Genomic DNA, 25,188 nt, shown 5'->3' with positions numbered 1-25,188 from the left:
GGAGCTACTGGGGCAGACAGATAAAGGTAAATAGCCCACATTATATCTGAGTCTGTAAACAGCTGTTAACAAGAGGCCAGAGACGCTGAAGACAGACGCGAAGAGGAGAAAATTCTGTAGCAGGCAGAGCAGCTCACTGTTCACGATGCTCGAAATATAGGAAGAAAATATAAATATTGAATTGGGGGTGAGGGATTATGAATTCATCTCTAAAAGGAGATCAGTCTTAAGGAAGATTTCGATGGCAATGGCATTTTATTTTCCCCTTACCTCCGAATAAAGTAGCTAATTATTAGTGCATTTCAGCTTTGTTTACAGCGGTAACCAAGGAAACGCTGTATCACTGCTGCTCCATAAGCGCCACCTGCTGTCAGAGAGTGAATCTGCGTCTCATTCAGCCTGCTGTTTTTGTTTCATGCTTTTTTTGTGCGTGTAGCATTTATAATTTCACAAAGATAAAGTCAGACTGTTCTGTTTTTGCTTTAAATCTTGAAATTAAATCTAATTCAAATAAAAAACAACTGCTCATGCAACGTGCGTAGCATCTTTGTTTGGATTGTGATTAAATTCTTTCCCTCTAATTTGAAATGGCTATGCATTTTTGTTTATTATAATAATATTAATAATAAATATCTGCAGCCAGTATCAGAATCGGCCAATTTGCTTGTAAAAATAAATAAATCAGAATCTACATTGACCACAAAAAAAATACTAAATACAATCTGGGCTGTCTTTTTAGATCTTTCTTTCAAAAAGGTCGAGGTCAGGGATCTTGGGCTTAAAAAGGTTGGTGACCACTGTGTTAGGATGTAGCATTTAGAACTGCGAGAGGCGTTTTATTTATTGCTCCTCCAGCAGCAGTTTTCAAAATTTTACAGATCCTGGAGGGTCTGAACGTAGCAGCAGCTAGTTGACTTGTGCTTTTGTTCTTTGTATTCCTCCAGAGCAGCTTTGAGTTTACTAGATTGCGATTGTTTTTCCAGTGACCCCAGTAGACCACTTCCGGAGGGCAGCGACTGCCCGAGTATCTCGTCCTGCCCAACCGTCTCTCATTAACTCAGTGAGATGCTCATTAGGGTTTAAGTGGAATTAGTATGAAAAGCTTTCTCCCTGCGCTAATGAAGGCAGCCGCGCCACAATTGTTTTCATTTGCCGTGACACTCCCTGAATGCAATCAGAAACCTTGACCGAGTCCCCTGCTAGCGCTCTCTCTCTCTTTCGAGCGCATTTTATCCCATGTAAAGGTAACTGCACAAATTAGCTCTGCATTTACACACCTCACTCTTTTTTTTTCATCATGTCCAGAATTTTGTAAACGTTTCATAGATATAATAATAAAACATCCACTATTGCTATACTCAACATCATGTCCCTTTTCTCTCATTGGCACGTTAGGCTAGGCTTGCATCTGCTTTCTCTCCAGGGTTAACATCATACACCGTGTGGATGCAACATGTTTCTGTGTGTGTGTTTTTGGGCTTCATGTTGCTCATTGAGAGTTGTAAAGTGTCTCACTTCCTTCAAACACCTGTCTTGCTTTCTCGCTCACTCATCCTCCATTCTTTTCCCTTTGGAAATGAAGCTGACGTTTCAGTCTTTTTTTTCCCATTTGAGCAATGAATAAATTATCAAAGTAGAAACGAGCAGCGTTTGCCGAACTGAAAATGCTGCTGTTATTGTTTGGTACACATGCATGTGTAGTGTTCTTTGTTTGTGTGTAGGATTCTGGGATTTGTGTCTACATTATTGTATGAAATGGGAAGCCATCTGTTCACCTGAGAATCTTGTTGCACATGTGCGAGATATTGGAGTAAGTGTGTGTATATGTGGAAAGCTCCACGTATTAATCAGACTCTGTGTTTGTCCTTTTGAGTGTGTGCATGCATTTCTTGCTCAGATCTTTCCACCCCCCTGCTGTTCTTGTGACAGTCTGCTGTCAGGGGACTATGAGCAGTTGGGGAGGAGGAATTTCCATATTACTCGACCATACACACTGATTTTCTTGATCCCTGTAGAATACGGCACATCCAGATGTGCAGATGATTGGGGAGACAGAGGCCCTTTCCAGCTTAATATATAAATCTCATTTGTTTAAAAGACCTCCGAAGAACAGGCGAATCTCAACATAACACCGACTGTTACGTAACAGTCGGGGTGTACGCCCCCAATATTTGCATATGCCAGCCCATGTTCAAGCCATTAGACAAGGACAGCCAGTATTAACGTCTGGATGTGCACAGCTGAATCATCAGACTAGGTAAGCAAGCAAGAACAATAGCGAAAAATGGCAGATGGAGCAATAATAACTGACATGATCCATGATAACATGATATTTTTAGTGATATTTGTGAATTGTCTTTCTAAATGTTTCGTTACCATGTTGCTAATGTACTGTTAAATGTGGTTAAAGTTACCATCGTTTCTTACTGTATTCACGGAGACAAGAGAGCGTCGCTATTTTCATTTTTAAACCCTTGCAGCCTGTATAATGCATAAACACAACTTCATTCTTTATAAATCTCTCCAACAGTGTGTAATGTTAGCTTTAGCCACACAGCATAGCCTCAAACTCATTCAGAATCAAATGTAAACATCCAAATAAATACTATACTTACATGATCCGATGTATGCAAGCAGCATGCATGATGAACATCTTGTAAAGATCCATTTTGAGGGTTATATTAGCTGTGTAAACTGTGTTTATGCTGTTCAAGGCAAGCGCGAGCTCCGGGGGAGGGGGAGCACGAGAATTAAAGGGGCCGCAACCTATATAACGGTGCATAGTTAATGATGCCCCAAAATAGGCAGTTAAAAAAATGAATTAAAAAAAATCTATGGGGTATTTTGAGCTGAAACTTCACAGACACATTCAGGGGACACCTTAGACTTATATTACATCTTGTAAAAAGAAGTTCTAGGGCACCTTTAAAGATGGATGCAGTTTTCAGAGCTCCTGCTCCATAATGTGCCTCTAACCCAGTGGTTTTCAACCTTTTTGACTCAGAGGCCCCCTGTTCTCCAACACAATATTCAAAGGCCACCCACCCCCCATATAGGCTAAGATATTTCCAGTATTTCTGCTGTAATTTTGACAAAGCAATATTTATTTAAGGGAAAAAAACTGTGATATCAGTTTTTGATTTTGTGTATTTATTAGCGCTTTAATTTAGATTAGTTCAAGGATTGTTTTGATCTATATTAATAATAATTTATTAATTTAAATACTTTTAAGTCAGCCCTCTTGAAAGTTTGTGGTGGCTCTATGGTTGAGAACCGCTTGTCTGATCTGAGCTGAGTGGGATTATGTTTCAAGGTGACAGGAAGTCCCGCCTCTCAATCGAAAAACCAATCGCTTTAAACCATGTCGTTGCTCATTTGTGACAGTTCCTAAAGAGTGCTCGGATAGATTTCGAAAAATAGTTTTCACCCTGCAATGAAGGGCAACTGGATATTCAGACCCTCTGTTTTGGGAAAAATTAATAAATAATGAATGATTATAAATTCAGAATGTTAAAATGTACCATCTAGCCTGGTTTCCCAAAAACATTAAAACATTTTTAATTAAAGTTTATTAATCATTTAAACTTGAAATTCTTTGGGCAGGCAAGTATGTGTGTGTGCAGTCTGTTTGCAAACAGGAAACATTGGGTAGAAATTAGCCAGTGACTAATAGGAGTATCTTTAGTATAAAAATTTTATGCATATTTGTGTTTACATTTTCTACCGTTCAAAAGTTTGGGGTCGGTAAGATTTTTAAAAATGTTTTTGAAAAGTTTTTTTTATGCTCACCAAGGCTTTAGTTCATATATTTGTTCAAAAATACAGTAAAATTGTGAAATATTATGGGTTTTTTGTTTTGTTTATTTTTTTGTGGGCAACACCAGCCAATAAAGAATATACAGCTCCCAGGAGCCGCTTACTGAGGCGCCAAAGGGGAGTGGAATATTCGTATGTGTCATAGATGGCAGATTGGGCATCAGTTACCAGGTGAACAAGTGAGATCTCATAGAGCAATGAGTTCAGGGGCTTTTACATGCTAATAAAGCAGGAGCTGCTGTTAGCGTTTTGCGCGTGTTTAATTGAATAGTTGCTTTTGTGCAAGAGGTATGACCCTGATAACTGCACTTAATGAAGACGCACACGTGCATCTCACTGGTACAAGGCTGCATGAGTGTTATGCGCTTACATTTGCGTTTGTGTATGTGTGTGTGGTCTGTGCTCTTGATAAGCATATGTGTAGTGCCAGCAGGTGATATTTTTCCTTTGTAGTCTTTGTGAGGTAAAATGCATAATTAATGCAGATGAGATATTTAAAGCTCAAGGCCTGGCACTAACCAGTGTGATGCTTTTCTCCTCTCTCTCTCTCTTGCTCTTTCTTCATGTACACTACCATTAAAAAGTCTGGGGTCAGTAAGAAATCTGAATGTATTTTAAAATGTAATTTATTCCTGTGATGGCAAAGCTGAATTTTCAGCATCATTACTTCAGTCTTCAGTGTCACATGATCCTTCAGAAATCATCCTAATATGCTGATTTGGTACTCAAGAAACATTTATTATTATCATCAATGTTGAAAACAGTTGTGCTGATTGTTTTTTGAAAAGCTCAAAAGAATAATGTTTATTGATTATAGAAAATAAGTCTTTACTGTCACTTTTGATTTAATTTAATGCATCTGTTCTGAATAAAAATATTAATTTCTTTAAAAAAAAAATCTTTCTGACCACAAACATTTGAACTGTAGTGTCTTTTGTGCTATACAGTTTTGGTAACACTTTACAACAAGCTAAACATTAGCTTAACATTAGCTAATGCCATACCTAACATGAAATAACAATGAACAATACTTTACAGTAAGTTTTTAATTTCTGCATATATATTTTTTTAACATTTCAAGTTGTATAAACTAAAATTTATTAATGTTATGAACAAATGTAGAATAATGTTACAGAAATATATGTGACCCATGCTAGCAAAATGCACATGGGCTAATTACGAGCTACAGGCAAAACAAGTGAAAAAGTTTGGTCGAATTTGAGGTTTTCACAAAAATGAATTCATTAAACCCTCGTCTAGCGATCCCAATGCTTCAAATAGCAATTAAACATCTAAAAGTATCTTTATTTGTTCATTTTCTGAGAGGAGTACCTTTTCTTTGACCGTAAAAAATGCTGTTTTTCTCTGCTCGTTTCTTGACGACTGGCGCTTCCTCTCAGCACAAGTTTGGTATCTTTTTTCAAAGCCAAACATTCCAACTTTGTGAATATTCATAGCGAATTCTCAATGGCACGAGTCTAAACCAATGAAATGTGATTTTCAATGGCAATAACTCAATTGCTCATTGTGACCCATTTTTGCCAGCATGGGTCACATATTCATTAATAATAACCAGAATTTTTATGCTTTAAAATTAATTTAAATTTCATGAACTAACAATGTTAACGAATTAAACCTTTATTGTAAAGTGTTTCCACAGTTTTACTTATTTTATCCAAATTGTATTCTTTCGTCTCCCATTGTGTCAATCCAAATATGTTAAAATAAAAACATAAAAAGTTTATAATAACAATGTATAACAGACCTGATACTGACGCAAAGTTATATATGAAAATTGCTTGATCCCTGCTTGAACTGAATCTCTAATCCTCTTGGGCTCAGATGTTATCGGTTCACGCAGGATGCATTTTTGCTTCGATAAAAGCTGTATGGAGAGCAACGAAATCGAACAAAAACACAGTTGTCACGACACGCTTTTAAAAGTTGAGTTGTGTGTGTTTAACTTGCTTCTTGATATGTGGCACTCAGCATGAAATGCTGAAAAACATAAACAGAGAGATACCACAGCTCTGACAGAATCCTGCCGAATTTAATTGACTTCTTTTAGGAACAGACATTTTCTAGTTTGAGTGAAACTGAGATAGACTGTCACTTCTAAACTCCTATGTATCTTAAATCATACAAAAGTTTATTTTCAATCTTTTTTAGCAGTAACAAAAATATAGAAGCTAACCAGCCAAATTAGTCTGAAATCTAAGTTACTTGATAGTAATTACATGTTTATTGAACTTTTCCATAAAAGCAATATCACACTAGCAGTCGTGCTGTTGTAATGACTGCCTACGGCCAAATCACAGCCAAACGTAGAACTGGAGTAAATTTAAATGTTTTCTTCATGAGTTTGGTCTCTCTTCCGTGTTACCTCATCAAAACGTTGAGTCATTCTGTCTAAAACCGCCTCGGCGCAACCTCACTTGTCTCTCTCCTCTCTCTTCATTTCCCACTCATAGTCTGCGTCGGAACCGTAGATGCTGATTCACTCTCCAGCCTGAGGACACCAAATAATAAGAAAGTCGGTCACATGATAATGGCCGTTCCTCTCTGCGCTTCCTGCCTAATCTAGGCTAACAATGACCTTGGGCCTGTGCTTATACCCCCCACACACACACACACACACACACACACACACAGGGAGATGGGTTTCTGATTTGGGGATACAGAAAAGATTGAGAAGGGAGAGGTGATGAGGGAGATGGTGAGAGAAATGAGGTTTGGGAAAGATGGAGAGAGAGGAAGACAGAACAAAAGGATAGGAAATGAGAAAGAGAGAGAGGGAAGTATCGAGGGAGATGAGAGAGAGGTGGTGTTGAAAGGAAGGGGGAGACGGAGGAGAGGAAGAGGAGATAAAAGACGAAAAAGGTGTGCTGGTGCAGGGCGTGAGACTGACGGTTGGTGTGAGATTGAGAGTGTGTGTGTGTGTGTGTGTGTGTGTGTGTGTGTGTGTGTGTGTGTGTGTGTGTGTGTGTGTGTGCGAGAGAGAGAGATTCTCACTGGGCCGCTCATGCAGGGAATGGGATTTCAGGATTCACTGTCCACTCTGCCTAAAGGCCTGTGTGTGAGTGTGTCTGTGTGTGTGTTAGAGGAAGTGTTCTTGTGTGTTTCTGAAGTATGTGCAGTATAAAATAGCTACAAAAGATACTATGGCTCTGTGACTTCACCAGTGGTTTTATCAAAGATGGGCACTGAGGGATTTCTGCCTCCCAGACCACATGCACACAGCCTTTGAAAGTCAACATGAAATCTAAATTGACTGCATTTTTTAATGCCTGCTCCTGTTATCATTGTACAAAAAATCATTTTGTGCATATTAAATAAATGACTTGTCATTTTAGCTGATGTCACCAGTGCCTCTTTCATGATAAATCTATTCCCAACGGATAAAATCCTATGTTCCAGCTGCACAGTTTGGGGAAAAAATCTAATTGTGATTTTTATGATGAAAATTGTGATTGTGATACTAATATTTATGGCTGTCTTACTTTCTTAATTTTCAAATGTTAAACCAAACTGTTATTTTGTCAGAAAACAGCAGGGAATCATTAAAGCTTCTCTTTTGTTGACGACAACTAGTTAAGCGCTTCTCATTAAAAGTTTGGGAAGATAGTTGGTGCATGTTGCGTTTTCAAATGCATGTTGTAAAGTGACCCAAAATCAGAGCAGATGCAGAGATGAATGTGGAGCAGCATTTACTGCAAACCGAGCTGCTCCGAGACACTGAAAACACCTGATTGTGAGCTGCAAGTGTAAACGATGACAGTGCTGCGCTTCACTCAGAAACGCAGATATTTCTTTAATGTATATTATTAAATCACAGCGTTTGCACTTGTTTGATAATCGCACTAAGCCATGTCGCGATTTCAGTTATATTTCGATTAATAGTGCAGCCCTAATTTGAAATATGTCAAAGTTTTGAAGTGAAATAGGTTGCATGTTGCAAATTCATGTTGACTTTAGACTTAGAATTCTCTGACTCATAATAAATGTTCAGTTCTGAGGACACACACACACACACAGCTTCTGTTCCTCCAGGCTTCCTCCACACCTGTGCTGTGCCCACTGTTCTCCGTCTGTCGTCTGTTATTTATAGAGCACAACTGACCTCGGATCAGACTGACTAAGCTCAGACTGAGGTTTGTTCTCCCACGATGAACCTCCATTAGTCTTGAGTCTCTCTCTCTTCTCATTCAGTTTCTCTTTTTCTTTTTCATTCTTTTAATCAGCATCTTTGTTCTGTTGTGTGGGAAAATGATCGAAAAATCCAAATGTCCACAAGTAAAAATCCCATTCATTTTCTCCATAGGGGAACAGATTTTTAACGATAACTTATAAACCATTAAAGACAGACCTACTGTGATCTCTGAGGTGGTTAATCGATAGTAAATGCTTTGGTTACAGCCATCAGCCTGCATTATTTCAGCTTAATTTGTGGAAAAACGACATTACCAATGCATACCCCTTTGCTCTGCAAAGAAATCTCCGCCAATCGGAGGGAAAAAAAACAACAAGCAAATTGCAAAAATACTTAAAGGCTTAGTTAACCCAAAAATGAAAACTCTGTCTTCATTTATTCACCCTTGTGTTGTTTCATACCTGTAAGACTTTCGTTCATCTTCAGAACACAAATGAAGATATTTTTAATGAAAGCCAGTTCTGTACACTCTATTGACAATTACACAACTAATATTTTGACATTTCAATCCATATGAATTGAGTGGTTTAGTCCAAATTTTCTGAAGAGACACAATCGCTTTATATGATGAACTGATTGGATGTACACTTATTTACAAACACACATATATATATATATATATATATATATATATATATAATTGATTTCTCCACACAGATGTATGTCTGTAGAATAAATTCCAGATTTTGCATAGATGCAAGCGCGTTTGTGTGCACGAGACCTCAGCTAATCACTGTGCACCATGGGAGAGGAAGTTTCCACTGTGATGGAGGTGCACATCAGATGCTGGACTGTATCAGCAGCTTGCAGTTAATGGAGAGTGGTTGAGTCCCTGATGGGTGGTGGAATAATGTCCCCTGATTTGGACAGCCAATCGAGTGGGGAGAAAGTGAGAGAAAGTCTTTATTTTAAATATATATAGGAGATAGGAATGGCATCAGACTATAAACAGATAAAAAAAAAAAAAAAGATTTACTGAGGCACTGGAGATTACGAGATGAATTTTATATGGAGTGAAATAAAGAACAGAGATGGAGGAAAGAGAGTCGCCCTGCAGGAGGTGGAAAATGCAGTGATTGCTGTGGTGCTGTAAGTTGGCACACTCGGGCCCAGCAAAGTGAGTGCTGCTTTTAAGATTTTTTTTTTTTTTTTTTCTGCACAAAGGACACACACACACATACGCTATACATGCATTAATGTACCGTAGCACCTTTAATTAGACCCTCACAAAACCCTCTTTGCACTTTAAGTGTATTGGCAATGACATTTGCAATGCATTTAAATGTGCTACAAGTATTTTCAGTGGCACATAGAAAATGTCCCTGATACCAGACGCTATTTAAAGCAATAGGCTTTTGTTTAAGTCTTTGTGTGATAAGCATTCTGGTTTCCTGATATGTTTTTGAAAAATGAGATTATTGAGGGATTTTGGTAGCAGAAGTGGAGCAGCTAACATTGCTTAGAGCACCTTTAATATGAATGTGACATGCCTAAGTGAATCAGAATAGTCAACAAAAAAACAATATTATCCAATAGTATTTGATTGGATTGTGGATGTGGTATTGTTGTGGTAATTACTAAGGAAAGCATTATTACTATTATTGCTCATAAACTAAGGGTTATGGAATTGAACAGGTGCACCACTCTTCAGAAGTTTAGGGTTAGTTGTGTTTTTGTTTTGTTTTTTTGTAATTTTTATTCAGCAAGGACACATGAAATTGATCAAAAGTGACAGACTTTTCAAAAAGATTTCTATTTCACATAAATGCTTTTCTTTGGGTCTTTTTATTTGTCCAATTATCCTAAGAAAAAAAATATCATGTTTCCACAAAAATATTATGCAGCACAACTGTTTTCAACATTGACAATAATTAATAATTTTACTTGAACACTTAATCAGCATATTAAAATTATTTCTGGATCATGTGACCTTGAAGACTGGAGTAATGCTTTGCCAGGAATAAATTGCATTTTATTATATTTTGTTACTTTGTTATATATTTTTTTTAAATATTGTTACCTATTCCTTTAATAATATTTTTTAAATATTTGAACAATGTTTTCTGAGGTAGTGAAAGCTATTACATTTTCAACAGAGATGTAACTAACTTTTTTTTTAAGTGATGAATGGTACTATTACAAGAGACATTTAAGAATGGGGCCCATTATGACTTTGTTGTTTTTAACCATTGCTTCAAAGATGCACACTCACACTTCACAGAGTTCACTCATATACATGCTCAGTTTCATAACTGTACAGTGAAAGACTTCTTAAACTTAAGTGATTTTTGTGGCTTTGTGGTTATGTAACATATTCAGACAGTGGCTACAACAGACATCACTTGCGGTTAGAGGAAACCCTTGAACATGGGAGAACCCTGCAGCACCTTTAGGATTTATCTTTTTCACATGTTACAGTAGTGAGAGAAATGCAGTTTCCTCTGTTGTTCCTCTGTTTTATGTATATGTGTCTGTTAATTCATAGGTGTTTCCCTGTGCTCACTGCTTCCAGTTGTGTTAAAGACATGCTTTGGATCTAGTTTTTGGGAGTTTGGAGTGTACGGTGTGTAAAAAAAATTAAAAGCAAATGTTTTCCTTTGCTTTAGAAATCATTAAAGTAATATGGATGCACAGACTTTGTAAAGAAACCCATTTAAGTCTCAGTTTTCGGGGTGTCCAAACCCACTGTCCTGGAGAGTTTTGATCCAGCTTGCCTCAAAACACCTGCCTGGAAGATTCTGGTATGCCTAGTAAGACTGGTTTGTTTTAGGTGTGTTAAATTGGGGTTGTAGCTAAACTCTGCTGGATACTTGCCCTCCAGGAGCAGGATTGGACACACCGTTCTAGAATATATGAGATGTTAAGCTGAAACCAATACAGTCAAAATTATTTTCTGTGCTTATCAACCACACACCACAGATGATGAGTAATTCACCAATTTACTATAAGTATTCACTTTCAATAGTAAAATTCCCCCAGCGCTGCACATTTTAGGGCACATTTACATAACAACGATGCACAAAAACGTTTTTCGCGTACAGATGACAACATTGTCTAAATGATTCCCTTTCACACAAATCATCTTTAAAATGCTATATTAAGCATTCCAGGCCAGTAGTTGGCCATGTTACTGTAAAGAAACACTACGTGCCTATAGATTTAACATGTAATATGCATACGCATGACGTCACCGTACATTACAATTCATTTGCACACTCACACACATTGAAAACACATATACCGTGTTTATATAACATATATATAACTATATAAGGACATATAAGGACATATATAACTACATTATCCAAAATACATATTAAATAGAAATGAGTCTTGAAGGTAGACAAAGATGAGATAGTACGAAGTGTAAGGGGCAGTGAATTCCATAATTTAGGAGCATTAACACTAAATGACCTTCCACCTACAGCGGACAACCAAAAACAAGGGATGGGCAAAAGACCAAGTTCAGATGATCTAAGATCAAAGTTTTTAGTTGAAAGCGGTGTCATGTAAATGGCCCCTGAGATGTTTCTTTAATCAAACACACCTGATTCAACTCATCAGCTCATTAGTAAAGATTCCAAGACCTCAAATGGGTGTGTTAAATAAGAGAGACATGACCAGGGTTGAGAACCACTGCTCTAGTACTTTACATCCCTGGTGTGTGTGTGTGTTACCTGTGAGGCTGCGGCAAGTGTGTGACTTGGAAAGGAGTGTACCATATTAGTCAACAAGCTACGTGTGAGCCAGTAAACGTATAGATCAGAGCTTGTCAGCACGCGCTGTGCGCTGCGTATTGCAGGAGCATAAATCAGAAGAAGACGTGATAACACAGAACTCAAGATAACACCATACACAGCCATACCACAGCTGAGATATGAGGCTATGAAAGGCCTGTCTTCATTTTCTTGATTCGTTTTAGACCATGTAGGCTGTTTTTGTTTAAACCTGAACTGAATTTGAAATTTGTGAAAAATGACATTAGTCTTATGTTCAATATTTAGTTTCTGTGAACAGAACTTTTGTTCACCACTCTTTGAGAATCAACGCATTTGTCAGTGCATCAATGAGTTTTGCGTGGTCCATATTGCAGCTTATTCTGGCCAAGAGCTGCCCATTTATAGAGACCATATGACCAAAATCTAAAGCAATCAACCACATTTAATTAGGTTTTTACGGGAAACGGGAAAAAACACATGAAATGTGTTTTTTTTTTTTTTTTTTTTTTTTAAACAAATCTGTTTTGAGCTACATTCATAAGTGGTTTGAAATCCTAAGCACTTAAACTACAAAAGTTTAAGTGTAAGGAAATGGATTATTTAGTTTAGTTTAATATGTTACTTGTGCATAAATTGACATTTTCTTCTAATAGGATAGTTCACCCAATAAAAAATGAGAAATATAAATTCTTTATATCATTTATCCACCCTCGTCAAAACATTAGACCCCACTGACTTTCGTTCTATGGACAAAAATATGAGATATTTGTGTTACAAAAGAGAAATAAAAAATCATTCAAGTTTGGAACGATATTTCAAAATATCTTTTGTGTTCCACCTGAAGAAAAAAGGTCAGTGTAGGTTTGGAACAACATGAGGGTGAATAAATGATGACAGAATTTTCATTTTTGGGGGGGGTCAATTATCCCTTTAACTACCACACTGGCATACTTGATGCACAGAAGACTTAACCAGAAGCTGCACACTACGGCCTGTAATATAGTGTTAAAGCGGCTCTTTCCCCCAGCACCGCCTTCATCTCTTCCTCCGCCTTTCAACAACACATCTGCCTCCAGCCCCCACCGCTGGCAACCTTAATGCGACAAGAGCCTCGTGTACGAGAGTGAAGGGCGCCCTAAATGAGCAGCGTCCTCTGACAAACAACACTCTTCACCTTAACTAGACATCTCCCTCCCCCACCATACGCTCAGTCACCCTGCAGGGACCCAGTTTAGTTTCACACCACACGCAATCGCATGCACACACACACCTGCAAACAGCCGATCGATAGCAGTGCCGCAGGGAGTCTGATCAATATTGCCTGAATTTGGAGCAGCGGGAGAGCGGCGAATTAGCTGAGACTGTTTCCAGGCATATATATCGGCATCAAGGGAGCCCACGCGGCTTACTCTGTCTAAAATGTGTTTTTGTATGATGCATTCGTGTTGCATTCATTTGCATTTTTACACATATGAGAACTCACACAAAATCCACTAGCGTCCACTTAAAGAGTCACCATCTTCATTAAAGGTGTCGGATGCAGAACCGAAGCACAAAAATGTCATAAAAGAACATTTTGTCCTGGTGGGTTTGAAGCCTCATTTCTAAACCTTCCACTGGAGGCGGAATATTAGCGAAGTTTCAGAGTAACGAAAGCACGAAGGCGCTAGGTGGGAATCATAATTAGATCTGCGGCAGCTTTTAGGCATTCGGTTGAGGAAATGAGGGCTAGGATTTCTCAAGCCCTATGGAGTTCTTCATGATGAAGATAAGCATTTATGAAAAGTCTTAATTAAAAGTTTATTGCCGGCGGAAGGTCGGTTGATGGTGGCTGTTGCCTTTTATGCATCTGTTTTTGTGAGGCTGAGAAAGATAAGATCTCAGAAACCTGCCTTGGATGTTGTTTGGCCATATTTGAATACATCTGAACACAAACATAAAAGCATTTTGCTATAGTTACAATACTTGTTTTTGTCAGAAAAGACCCCCTTCTGAGTGTCATGAACCAAGACCTGTGAAAACGGCAAATCCAATTACTTTATGCAAAGTGAGATTAGTTGTATTTTTATTAAGAACAAAATAAAACTTGCATTCAAATCTATTAACGCCGCCTTATGCCAGATTGCTTTGATGTGGCAAGAGCAAATGAGTTTTGGAGAACAGTCAGAGGAAAGTGCATCAAAAAATGCATCTGAAAGTGGCGAGTAGATGTAACGCCTCTTCTGAAAGCAAACGAGGAACTTCTAAGAGCCTTTTTTCTTTTAATTGTATCTCCGTCTCTCTCTCACCCCCTCCTACCGCTATCTCCCACCATTTCTCTCTTTTAATAAGCCATCTTTTACCAAGTCTGACAGCGTCCTTAAACGTGTTTTGCATTGATCTCTGGGCCTGTGGCCTGCCTGTCTGCGTCACAGCAGACCCTAGAATAGGGTCATCTCTCATAACACCGGCTATGCCTGATGAAATCTCTTCCCCTCCTGACCCATGGCCTAATGTGAAATTTGTGCCAAGAATGTTTAGTTTTTTTGCATAAATTAAATGTTTTTCTTTTAATGTTGAAATGCTTTCTCCTGTCCTTGTTCAGTGTGCAGAGACTGATATAAGTCATTTGTATGTTGACTTCCTAGAGAGCGTTAAAGTGTTGTTGTATTTGTTTGAGACATCCGACATGTCAACTTCTGGCTAGAGCTGGGTATCGATACACATTTTCCAATTTGATTTCGATTCAGATTCCCAACTGCTCTGTTCGATTTAGATTCAATTTGTTTTCATTCTGAATCACCACTTGATACCAAAATAAGTTGATATTGATCCATTAATCACTCAAATTCATTGAGTTTATTCAGTGAAGTATTTATTAGACTGATTCAAATGGTTGTGGCTTTTGGTTCATTAAAAGGACTGACTCAGAGTAATTTAGGCTACATTTGGACTACACTAGTTGTGCTATTTTTCTTTAAAGCTACAATATGTAGATTTAGCTTGATGACACCTAGTTTGAGCATGAAATCTTGGGAGATTTCGTCTTCACCTCACAGCCAGTGGAAAAGAATCGGGATGGGACTCGGGAAGAAATCATGTTCATGGATGAGGTTATTAACGTTACTGTTGTATGAAGCGGTGCAGGGCCGCTGGAGCGATTGCTAATGAGAGACGAATGCGACACATGGCTCGCGGGCAGCGGAACTTTTATTATGCTGCAGTCACCGCTTCCGGTCAAGCGTATGAGGTAACGCAGCACTGTTTTATCATATTAGATACATTTGACTGTTGAAAATGTTAGAACGTTACTCTCTGCGTTCGCTCGGCGGCTGCTGCGAGACACTCGTTGCACACTGAAGTAAGCTAGATCGATATTAGAGTATCATATTAATAAATGCTGGGTGGCTTGTGTTGATAAATGGCATGCAATTCATTTTAAAATGTGTTGTATGATGGAGAAAATGCTGTATTACTGTTACCAAAAAATAAAGCTGCATCTGATTATGCTATGTTAGCTACTCGACAAAATAGTGTTTTTCTCTGAGGCATGGTAAAATCATGGTACTCTCGGAAAATCAAGAAAACTAGATTTAAACGATAAGATTAAACGTGTTGAGCTATATAACAATAATTCATTTCTGTCTATAAATGTAACCAAACATTTGTTCCCTTGTCTAATAAAACATGTAATATATTAAAGCATCTTTGGTGTTTCAATGGTTTCTACAAAGTAAAACCGGAAACCGAGGGTAACGCGGGTATGACTCCCGGACACGTCCTATATCCTTGGTTAAAATCGCAATTTTCTCACAATTTACAAATGGTTGGAAACATTTGGGATATTGTAAGTACTCAACTGAACAAAATATATAATATTAGCCTAGTGGTTTTTGGATAAATCATACATATTGTGCCTTAAAATTCACTATAAAGAAGTACGTCCTATATAGTAAGAATGTGTGTAGTATTGAAATACAGATTGTCTTTGTCATGTGACCTATGGCATCATTTCCCATGGTTGACGTCAGTTCACATGGCACATTTCGAAATCTTAAAAGATACCTGCATGCAATTAGAGCTGTAATTAATTTCTGTAATTACATCTATAATTACATTGTTGAGCCTTCCCTTACCCCTTAACCAACCCTTAAACCACCCCACACCACCAAACCTGTATCCCATCTTAATAGCTGCAAAAGTGTTTCGCAATACAATATGAACACAGTAAGTGCATAGTCAATCAACACAATTTCTTTACAGTTCTGTTTGGTGACTCTGGTGGCACAGAAATCACACGCTTCACCTTCAGAATTGCTATTAAACTCAGTTTACGCATTTCTCACTGTTTATTTGGACACCTCTACGAGTTCGAGACCTCTCTGAGCGGCTGTGCACGACATAACTATGGATCCAGGTTGTATATGAGACTGTAAAAGTGTAATTTGCTGCCCGGTGGTTCATGTTTCTTTTATTATTAATGAACTTGCTGAGAAGTTATGGGTGCTTTGATTATGTGTGGCATTGTTTCATTGTGTGGGAGTTGGGGGAAAAAACAGAAAGGAGAAAGAAAAACTGTTTTCATAGCACCCCTTCAGTCTTCTTTTCTCATCTGTGGCTGAAGGGTTGGTTTCCCCCCCCCCACCCCCCATCTTCCCCATTTACACCGTCAGACCCTGCAAGCTGAACATTGCATTTGACCTTTGCAAAAACAATTTGGAAAGCGTGAGGATCCAGTAGGCGTGAAAATGACTGTGTGGTTAGAAGCCTGGAGTGGAGAGACTGTAACTCCCACCCTGTGAGTATGTGCGTGTCTATACCGAGATTGAGGCCTAACCACCGTATTGACTTGAGGCTTGAGGTGCGAGTGAAGTGGCTCTGGGGTTTCAGACAGCCCTCGTTGAGCTTCATATATACTGCAGTGAGGGCATCATCATTAACCTCAACATCTCAGCCCATCCACTCAGAATTCACATTAGCTGATATACAGGCCAGAGTGATGTCAAGATAAAAGGTGAGGGATAGAGGGAGGACGGGGGGGGTTTCTGGAAAGATGAGGGTGCAGGCAACCTTTAGAGAATGAGATCACACAGCAGGAGGGCCGTGATAACACACACACCTGCAATTCAGAGGATGCGCTGCAAATAATCATCATCCGTCACTTTGACGAAACTGGGTTGTAAATGTTCCGTCATGCTCAGTTGTTATTTTCATTTTCCTGAAAATGATATAGATGTATGGCATTCCATTTATATGTGCACATTTGTTCATGATATACCCAATATGAATATTTTCAATAATTAAAAATGACAAGTCCTAGCCTGTGCATTCACACTTTCATCTGTGAGGTTAACCTTCTTTTTTACCCAGCTATCACATACTCTGCCGGTTTGGGGTCAATAAGATGCTGTTCTTTTGAAAAAAAAAAAAAAAAAATCTGTGTCATGGTTTCTACAGTAATATTAAATAGCACAGGTTTCAACATTTGATAATAAGAAATGTTTCTTTCCAAGCATTTTAGAATGATTTGTGACACCGAAAACTGAAGTAATGGCTTCTGAAAATTCAGCTAATTGTTCCATACTAGTTATAATTTAAGCCTGTATCATTTATTTGGTCTATAATGACCTAAACATCATAAAATATAGGCTATAGTGGAAGTTCATAAAGAAAGTAAATCTGTCTTTATTAATTTCATCACAATTGATTTGAAAAGTCAAATTGTAATCATTGTTCTCCCTCTATTTCAAGTTACAATGTTCAGTAAAATATTTGCTTGGTATTTTTAATGTGACATTTACTACAAAAAATTCTATTCTTAACAAGTATTTCTATCGTAATTTTCAGTTTAAATATATATACATCCCTAAAACATTTTTCTAGGTTAAAAAGTATTTGCTCGTAAAGCAAAACTGCATAAGAAATTAAGACTTGCTTTTTTTTTTTCAAGTGTATTTTGTTTTACTGCACTTTGTTTTACTTTTTTTTTTTCAATAGTTTGAAGTTATAAGCAAGTTAAAAATGAATAAAAAGTGTAAAGACAAAATACACTTCTTAAAGATACATTTTTTAAAAAACTCAATATCGTATTCAGTGTTGCTTCTCAAGTAAATCTTGTTACAAGATTTTTTTTACTGGAAAACAAAACAGGCTAATTAAACTTATTTAGAAGACAGTTTTTGCTGTTAATATCACAAGAACCTTTGTGGAAACAGCTCTTTTAGCTTTTCTAAGTGCAGTGTTGTAAGTTTTTGGCTTTTTCCTTTATATTTTGCTCTTCAAATAGACAGAAAAAGACACTGAGGTTTTGCTATAACAATATTTCATGAATTTGTCTAGGAATGTATCATTTTTCTCGACAAATCCTCACTCACATCTATTTTTGTAGGGGCACAAACTTTTTGTCCATTTTCTTCAGTTCTAACCTCTATTGTCTTCCTTTACTGTGGGATTTTTTTTTTTTTTTCTAAAATAGGGAAATGCAATAGACCAACTTATTTTTTATATGTATTTTATAATAGCTGAAAGCATATTTAATTGTCTGTCAATGTTTTTAAACTTCATTAATTAACAGAAAATGTACAATATAATTAATGCAACATCTGCTGTAGAATGTTTGTGCGGCATTACTTTTCGCCACCACCTTGCAATTCCTGCTACGCTTTTGCTTGACTGTCAAATGAATTAACTGCAGCCACCATAAAAAAAAAAAAAAGTGTCTGGCAACTGAGGTTTTTGACCCCTCAAATTTGGTTTCCTTAGCCTTCACAAAAGCAGTGTCTAGGGAAGCGCACAGTGCGTGTGTGTGTATGCATGCAAGCAGGCAGGCATGGAAGTATCAGTGTGCCGGAGTCTCCTCAGTGTGATGTGTGTTGACAGTTTGTGACGGGCCAGAAGCTTGGTCCAGAGCCCCCTGCAGTGCATCATTCACAGAAGTGAGCCCTCGCACCAGCGTTCCCTCTCCCTCCCCACACATCTTTTGTTGATCTGTTGAATTTTCATGCCTGTCCATCCCGTCTAATGCTAACAAAGGCTTGCGACTGGAAAATGCCCACTACCCAGCACATACATAATACAGATTACAGTGGCCATGTTTACTGTGAAATGTTTGAAAACACACACACACTCACATCCATACATATGCAATACATTGCATGGGCTTACAGCATATAAACAAGCTCTGTTTTCATCTTTCTCCCCTCATCTCTCATCATCGCTTCAGGCCATCAGCAGGCTCGCAGATTTAAGCTGAATTGTAATGCTAGTCATTCACAAAATTCTACACATTCCCTACCCTTTATGAATTTGTTTATGAAATATTTTGGCCATTCTTAATATGCTTTCAGCCAGTGTTAATTTTGTCATTGAAACATTGCAGCCATTACTTCAGTCTTCAGTGTCACATGATCCTTCAGGAATCATTCTAATATGAAGATTTGGTGCTCAAACATTTCCTTTTCACTGCTTAATATTTTTGTGGAAGCCATGACACTTTTTTTTTTTTTAGGATTCTTTGATGAATAGAAAGTTCAAAAGAACTTAACATTAGTAACAGTATAAACGTCTTAAAACATGTTATAAAATGTCACTTTTCAGCAATTTATTGCGTACTTGCTAAATGAAAGTATTAATTTCTATATAAGAGAATGGTACTTTTGAATGACTTTTGAATGTTAGGTTATGACGAAACAAGATATTAACAGTGGACTGACATTATTTTTAGAAGAAAAAATTAAGAAAAATGTAATCAAATAATCCAGTTGTATGTTGTGGTCTGTTTGCCTTAAATGGCTTAAAATCAGATGGCAAAAATGTTATTTGAAAGTTAATTTTTATTAATTAAAATGACAGATGTATGAAATGATATATGAAAGGATATATTTTAGTGAGAATACAAACAACATAAAACTGTGTACGTGCACTTAGCTGTTTAAAACATTTTTTTGTTTTGTTTTTTAAAACATCTGTTCTGAGAAATCTCTTCAGGGCACAAAAATTCTCCCCACGTTCCATCTGGGCCTGTCAATTAGTCTGTCATTTGTCCCGTATTTCTGAGTTTTCGAACTACAGCTGCATCAAGCTGCAATGCTGCCCTTGTGCCACAGGAAGTATGGACTCTAAAAGAAAGCATGTGGATTAACAGCTGATTAAAGAGGAATTGGAATAAAGTAATCAGTGGTGTAAGTGCCTGTGCTGATTACGAGCTGAAGACTCCTCAGGCCACCCCAGTTTAGATCACTGATAAGCACAGTGATGAACTATAATTAAAGATAAGCATATTAAATGATAACCGAGTCCTGCTCTCTCCCCCCACGGCACAAGCCTCCGTCTCTTCATTCTGTGCTTCCGCTGGCAGATGTTGCCACGCTTCCATTAACCACTGGCTGCGGTTTGTGCTGTTTTAATTACTGGAAACTGAATGAGTTTGACTGCTTATCATGTTTTGTAACAGGGGTTTAATTTATTACATCCACCTTTAGTGTTTGGCGACTAAAGCCCATAACACTGCTTGGACGGTCGGATTAGAAGTTTGCCACTAATTGTTGTAAAATATTAAATAGGTTTGCATTATATTAGTTGGCAATCTTTTTATTTGTTAGTGTTTGTGCCAACGGGAACTGGTCTAACAAGCCTTCAAAGCACTTCTCGCCTGTCTTTCTGTTTCTCACTGTGGTTTCACAAATAATTAATACCTTTGCTCTGGCTTCTGTGAAGTGAGGCCTTTGTCCCGGTCTGTGAGTGTGTAAAGGGACTGTGCTACAGGAAGTGGCATGTGCCCGCTCATAAGCTCTAGAACACACTGTACTTTCAGCAGAGAGCTTCCGCTATTATTAATTCTGGCCTGCAGAAGTAGAGCAGAACATCTCTTCTGTTCCTCCTCAAGATACCAGATCCCCTTCTTCCCACATTTATCTTATCTTCTATTAATTTGTAATCTAGAGTTTGTCATTTAATATGTTTTCTTTTTTATTTCACAGACAAGAAAACGCTATGTAGGTATTTTGTGTTTGTTTACAGTATGTTGTGCTGTGTTGTTTTGTCTTGTCCACTTTGTTGGGTCCCTTTATAACATTGTACCTTTTAAACCATAGTTTCTATTAATAGCTATTCATAATAGCTAAGTCTGTTAGTAGTATGTACTGTGCTCAGTGTAAATGAGTGCACCCCCTTTGAAAAGTAACATTTTAAACTATCTCAATGAACACAAAAACAATTTCCAAAATGTTGACAAGACTAAATTTAATATAACATCTGTTTAACTTGTAACATGAAAGTAAGGTTAATAATATAACTTAAATTACACATTTTTCAGTTTTACTCAAATTAGGGTGATGCAAAAATGAGTACACCCCACAACAAAAACTACTACATCTAGTTTGCATGGCCTCCATGATTTTTAATGACAGCACCAAGTCTTCTAGGCATGGAATGAAGAAGTTGGCGACATTTTGCAACATCTATCTTTTCCATTCTTCAGGAATGACCTCTTTTAGAGAGGATGGAGAGTGATGCTCAACTTGTCTCTTCAGAACTCCCCATAGGTGTTCGATTGGGTTCAGATCAGGAGCCACTGAATCACTTTCACCCTGTTCTTCAGAAATCCAACAGTGGCCTTAGATGTGTGTTTAGGGTCATTGTCATGTTGGAAAAGTGCACGACGACCAAGGGTACGGAGTGATGATAGCATCTTCTCTTTCAGTATAGAGCAGTTCATCTGTGAATTCATGATGCCATCAATGAAATGCAGCTCCTCGACACCAGCAGCACTCATGCAGCCCCACATAAGGACACTGCCACCACCATGATTCACTGTAGGGACCATGTATTTTTCTTTGTATTCCTCAACTTTGTGACGCCATACAGTTTTGAAGCCATCAGTTCCAAAAAACATTTATCTTGGTCTCATCACTCCAGAGTATAGAGTCCCAGTAGTCTTCATCTTTGTCAGCATAGGCCCGAGGTGTTAACTTCTGTGGACGACCTGGACGTCTCTCTGAGATGGTTGCAGTTCCATCTTTTTAAAATTTTTGTTCCACTTTTGCTTCAGTATTCTGACTGATAAGTAAAGCTTTGCTGATCTACTTGTAGCCTTCACCTTTCTGGTGTAAAGAAATTATATTCTTTCTCAGGTCTTGAGACATTTCTCTTCCATGTGGTGCCATTGCTGACAGCATGAAATGGGAAGGGCTTTTAACACCCTTTTATAGTCAACTGTCTGCTGGACACCTGTGTAATGAATAATTAGACTCACCTGTGGTTGAATTCTTGTTAAATTAGACATTTGTAGTCTAAAATTTAGCTTTGCTCCAGAGACTTTCAGTGGGGTGTACTCCTTTTTGCATCACCCTAATTTGAGTAAAACTGAAAATTTAGTTCTCCAAGTTATATTATTAACCTTACTTTCATGTTATAAGTTAAACAGATGTTATATTACACTTAGTCTTGTCAACATTTTGGAAAATGTTTTTGTGTTCATTGAGATTTAAAATGTTACTTTTCAAAGGGGTGTACTGATTCCCGCCAAGCACTGTATTTATAACTACTGTAAACTATAAACTAATAATTGTTTTTTTTTTTCTTTTATTGTTTGTTTCGGTCATGAATAAAACAAAGTTTTCAGTTGTATTGTAGAAACAATAACTGTAGTAACTGGTGTTATGGCAGAAACTATGGTAATGGTAAATGTTTTTTTTTTTTTTTTAACCCACAGATTATCTTTGAATATTGTATGTGATGTCTTGTAATACACTTGTCTGCCTTATTCATAAAAAAAAAAAAACTACATAATTTCTTGGTCTTTGAAAACCTAGAAAAATAACGTAACAGTCCATTAATCAATACGAATACTTGTATCTCCCTCTCCAATATTCATAGCTGTAATGCATGAAGTTGTGAGTGCCCAGCCGAGTGCGTTCAGATTTTGCATCAGTCCAGAAGTAGAGAATGAGTGGCCCTGTTCATACTGCCTGAGCGCACATGAGCATCTCCCTCTGATCCTGTTTGCATGGCGCGGGTGCATCGAGTGTGAGGGAATGTGACCCAAATGGAATTATTCTTCCATCAAAGGGAAGTATTCATGAATTAGAAATGACCTTGATTGGAGAGGCCCCAGAGACACAACGCCACAGTTCAAGCAATTTCACACCCGTTCACTGAACGACTTTCGAGAGAGTGATGGAGGCGGTGAAGAAGGGCTGAGAGAGGATGAGATGCACTGAAAGAGGTGTGGAGGAGAAAGCCAGGTATATAGATTAGATATCTATAAATAAAAAGCATAGCATGGAGAAAAAAAAAGAACAATAAAACGATAGACTACTCTTCAAATCGGTCAGCAGTGTTTTAATATTATTTGTATTTTCAAATTGCTTTTTTGCAGTTAGTAATTTCAGGGCTTCAATCAAAATTAAAGGGTTAGTTCACCCCAAAATGAAAATTCTGTCATAAATTACTCACCCTCATGTCGTTAAATACCCGTAAGATTTTTGTTCATCTTCGGAAGACAAATGAAGATCTTTTTGATGACAGAATGCTGTCAGATTTCCTTCCATAGACTGATTTTGACGTTTCAAAATGTTCATAAAGAGATCGGAAAACTAATCTATTTGAATCGAGCCGTTTAGTCAAAATTTTCTGAAGAGAATCGATCACTTGTTATGATGAACAGATTTGATTTAGACATTTACTCACATGTAAACAATGATCAGCCAACATAAACAGAAGCTCAACCAAACCTGAATAATGCACAAGAACAAACCTCTTCTGAAAGCTCAAACGTTCTGCGTAACACACGAGAATGAACTTCATTGGTTACGCAGAACGTTTGAGCTTCCGGAAGAGGTTTGTTCTTGTGCGTTATTCAGGTTCGGTTGAGCTTCTGCTTATGTTAACCCTTAAGCAGAAAACCCTTAACCCTATAACAAAAATGTTAATAGTTTTAGTTATATAATAATAACATTGTAGTGCATATTTTTTTATATTTTTGGTTACATTTAAACACTAATTTTTGGTCTGCTCACCTCTTTAATATAAAGTTTAATTTAAATTAAAAGCGACCCTTGCTGTGTGACCTCTGATCTTCCCAAAGTTGAGTATCGCTGTTTTACAGTGTGTGATTGTGTGCCATATGCCTTTCATATTTCAGTTTATTTGTCTTGTGAATGTGTATATTGTTTGTTTGTCTCAGGCTGTCGTGTTTCCATCATCTAAAGCACGAATACATTTTTTCAGGATTTCATCTTCGAAGTCGTCTTCAAAGTGTGCGTGTGTCAAAGTCAACAAATAGCAGAGCACCTAAGCCCCCAATTCATACATAATTCAACCGAAGCCTACCATTTTAAGATTACGGATTTCAATCATAGAGGCGAATAAAAGTTGTGCATCATTTTATTTGCGAAGGGCATCTGTAGCTCACCTTCCTGCCCATGTGTGTCTCTGCCTCTGTATACTACAGTAAAAAAGGTCACAAGTGAAAGACTTGGCTTTGTACACAAAAGCTGACATGCAAGGCTGGAGAGGCTTTTCACCACTAAAAGATTAAGATTCAATTCAATTTAATTCAATTTCCATCCTTTTCTCAAGAGCTTAGGGCCCAGTGATGTATAAAACATCCTTCTGATAGCTTTTTTTAATTCGGGAGCTTGTAAAATTATGAACGTTCAATGTAATTTCTCACCAGAAGTGCATTTGACTGCTTTGGAATCAGTAAAAAAAAAAAAAATTCATTAAGCAACTTTTTTTTTTTTTTTTTACCCCACACTTGAATGGACCCGAGTCTCAGGCTCACTGGAGAGCAGCAACGAATTTTCTTTTTCCCATTTAATCCTCTACCCAAGATGCACCTGGCTTGACACTTCACCACAAACCCGAGACTGCAGATGCTCATTAGAGTGCTTGTGTCAGTTCTGTCCCGTTTTTCAATCGCTCAAATCCAATCTTTTGCCAAAAACAATTGCGCAATGATGACGTTAAGTGACACATCTAGACAAATTCGCATTTATCATTCTCTTTTATTGTGCTAATAAGGCAGATGTCAGACACTGGTGGTTTTATTCAGATTTGACAGTGCAGTTTGGCTCGGTTTGTGTTTGTTTCCGATGTGTCTTGCCCTCTTGTTACCTTTTGTCTTCCCAGTCTTTTGCCTCCCTCTCAAGAAAAGTGCAACACAGTGCTGTCCTCTTGAATTTACTTGTGTGTTTGTGTATATATGTGAGTGTGTTTTTGTGTAGAATGGGGTTTTAAAAGGCCTCTTTCTGGCTTTGATCCAGGCTTTAACCCAGCGCCCATCGATCGGCCGTTCAGACCGGATTACGCTTCGCTTCTCAGCCCGTGTTGCTTCTTTCTGTCCGTCACAAATCACGGGCCTCAAGAGCGCCTTTGAACTGCATCTTAAAATTGGTATGGTCAGTCAGCACCTGTGAGGTGCAGCCGGGCATCAGTCAGGAGACGAACAAATAGAGCGAGCAA

At 37.8% G+C, this 25,188-nt stretch overlaps 1 protein-coding gene across 5 annotated transcripts in view; it reads left to right on the top strand.

Moving 5' to 3' along the window:
- The window catches only part of smap1 (small ArfGAP 1), a 142,612-nt gene that overhangs the window by 68,858 nt on the left and 48,566 nt on the right, over positions 1 to 25,188 (top strand). The gene's annotated exons all lie outside the window — the stretch shown is intronic.

The sequence above is a fragment of the Megalobrama amblycephala genome, linkage group LG10, assembly GCF_018812025.1.
Source record: "Megalobrama amblycephala isolate DHTTF-2021 linkage group LG10, ASM1881202v1, whole genome shotgun sequence".
Classification (NCBI taxonomy): domain Eukaryota; kingdom Metazoa; phylum Chordata; class Actinopteri; order Cypriniformes; family Xenocyprididae; genus Megalobrama; species Megalobrama amblycephala.
The sequence above is the reverse complement of the archived record's forward strand: the minus strand, read 5'-3'. Positions and strand labels throughout refer to the sequence as shown.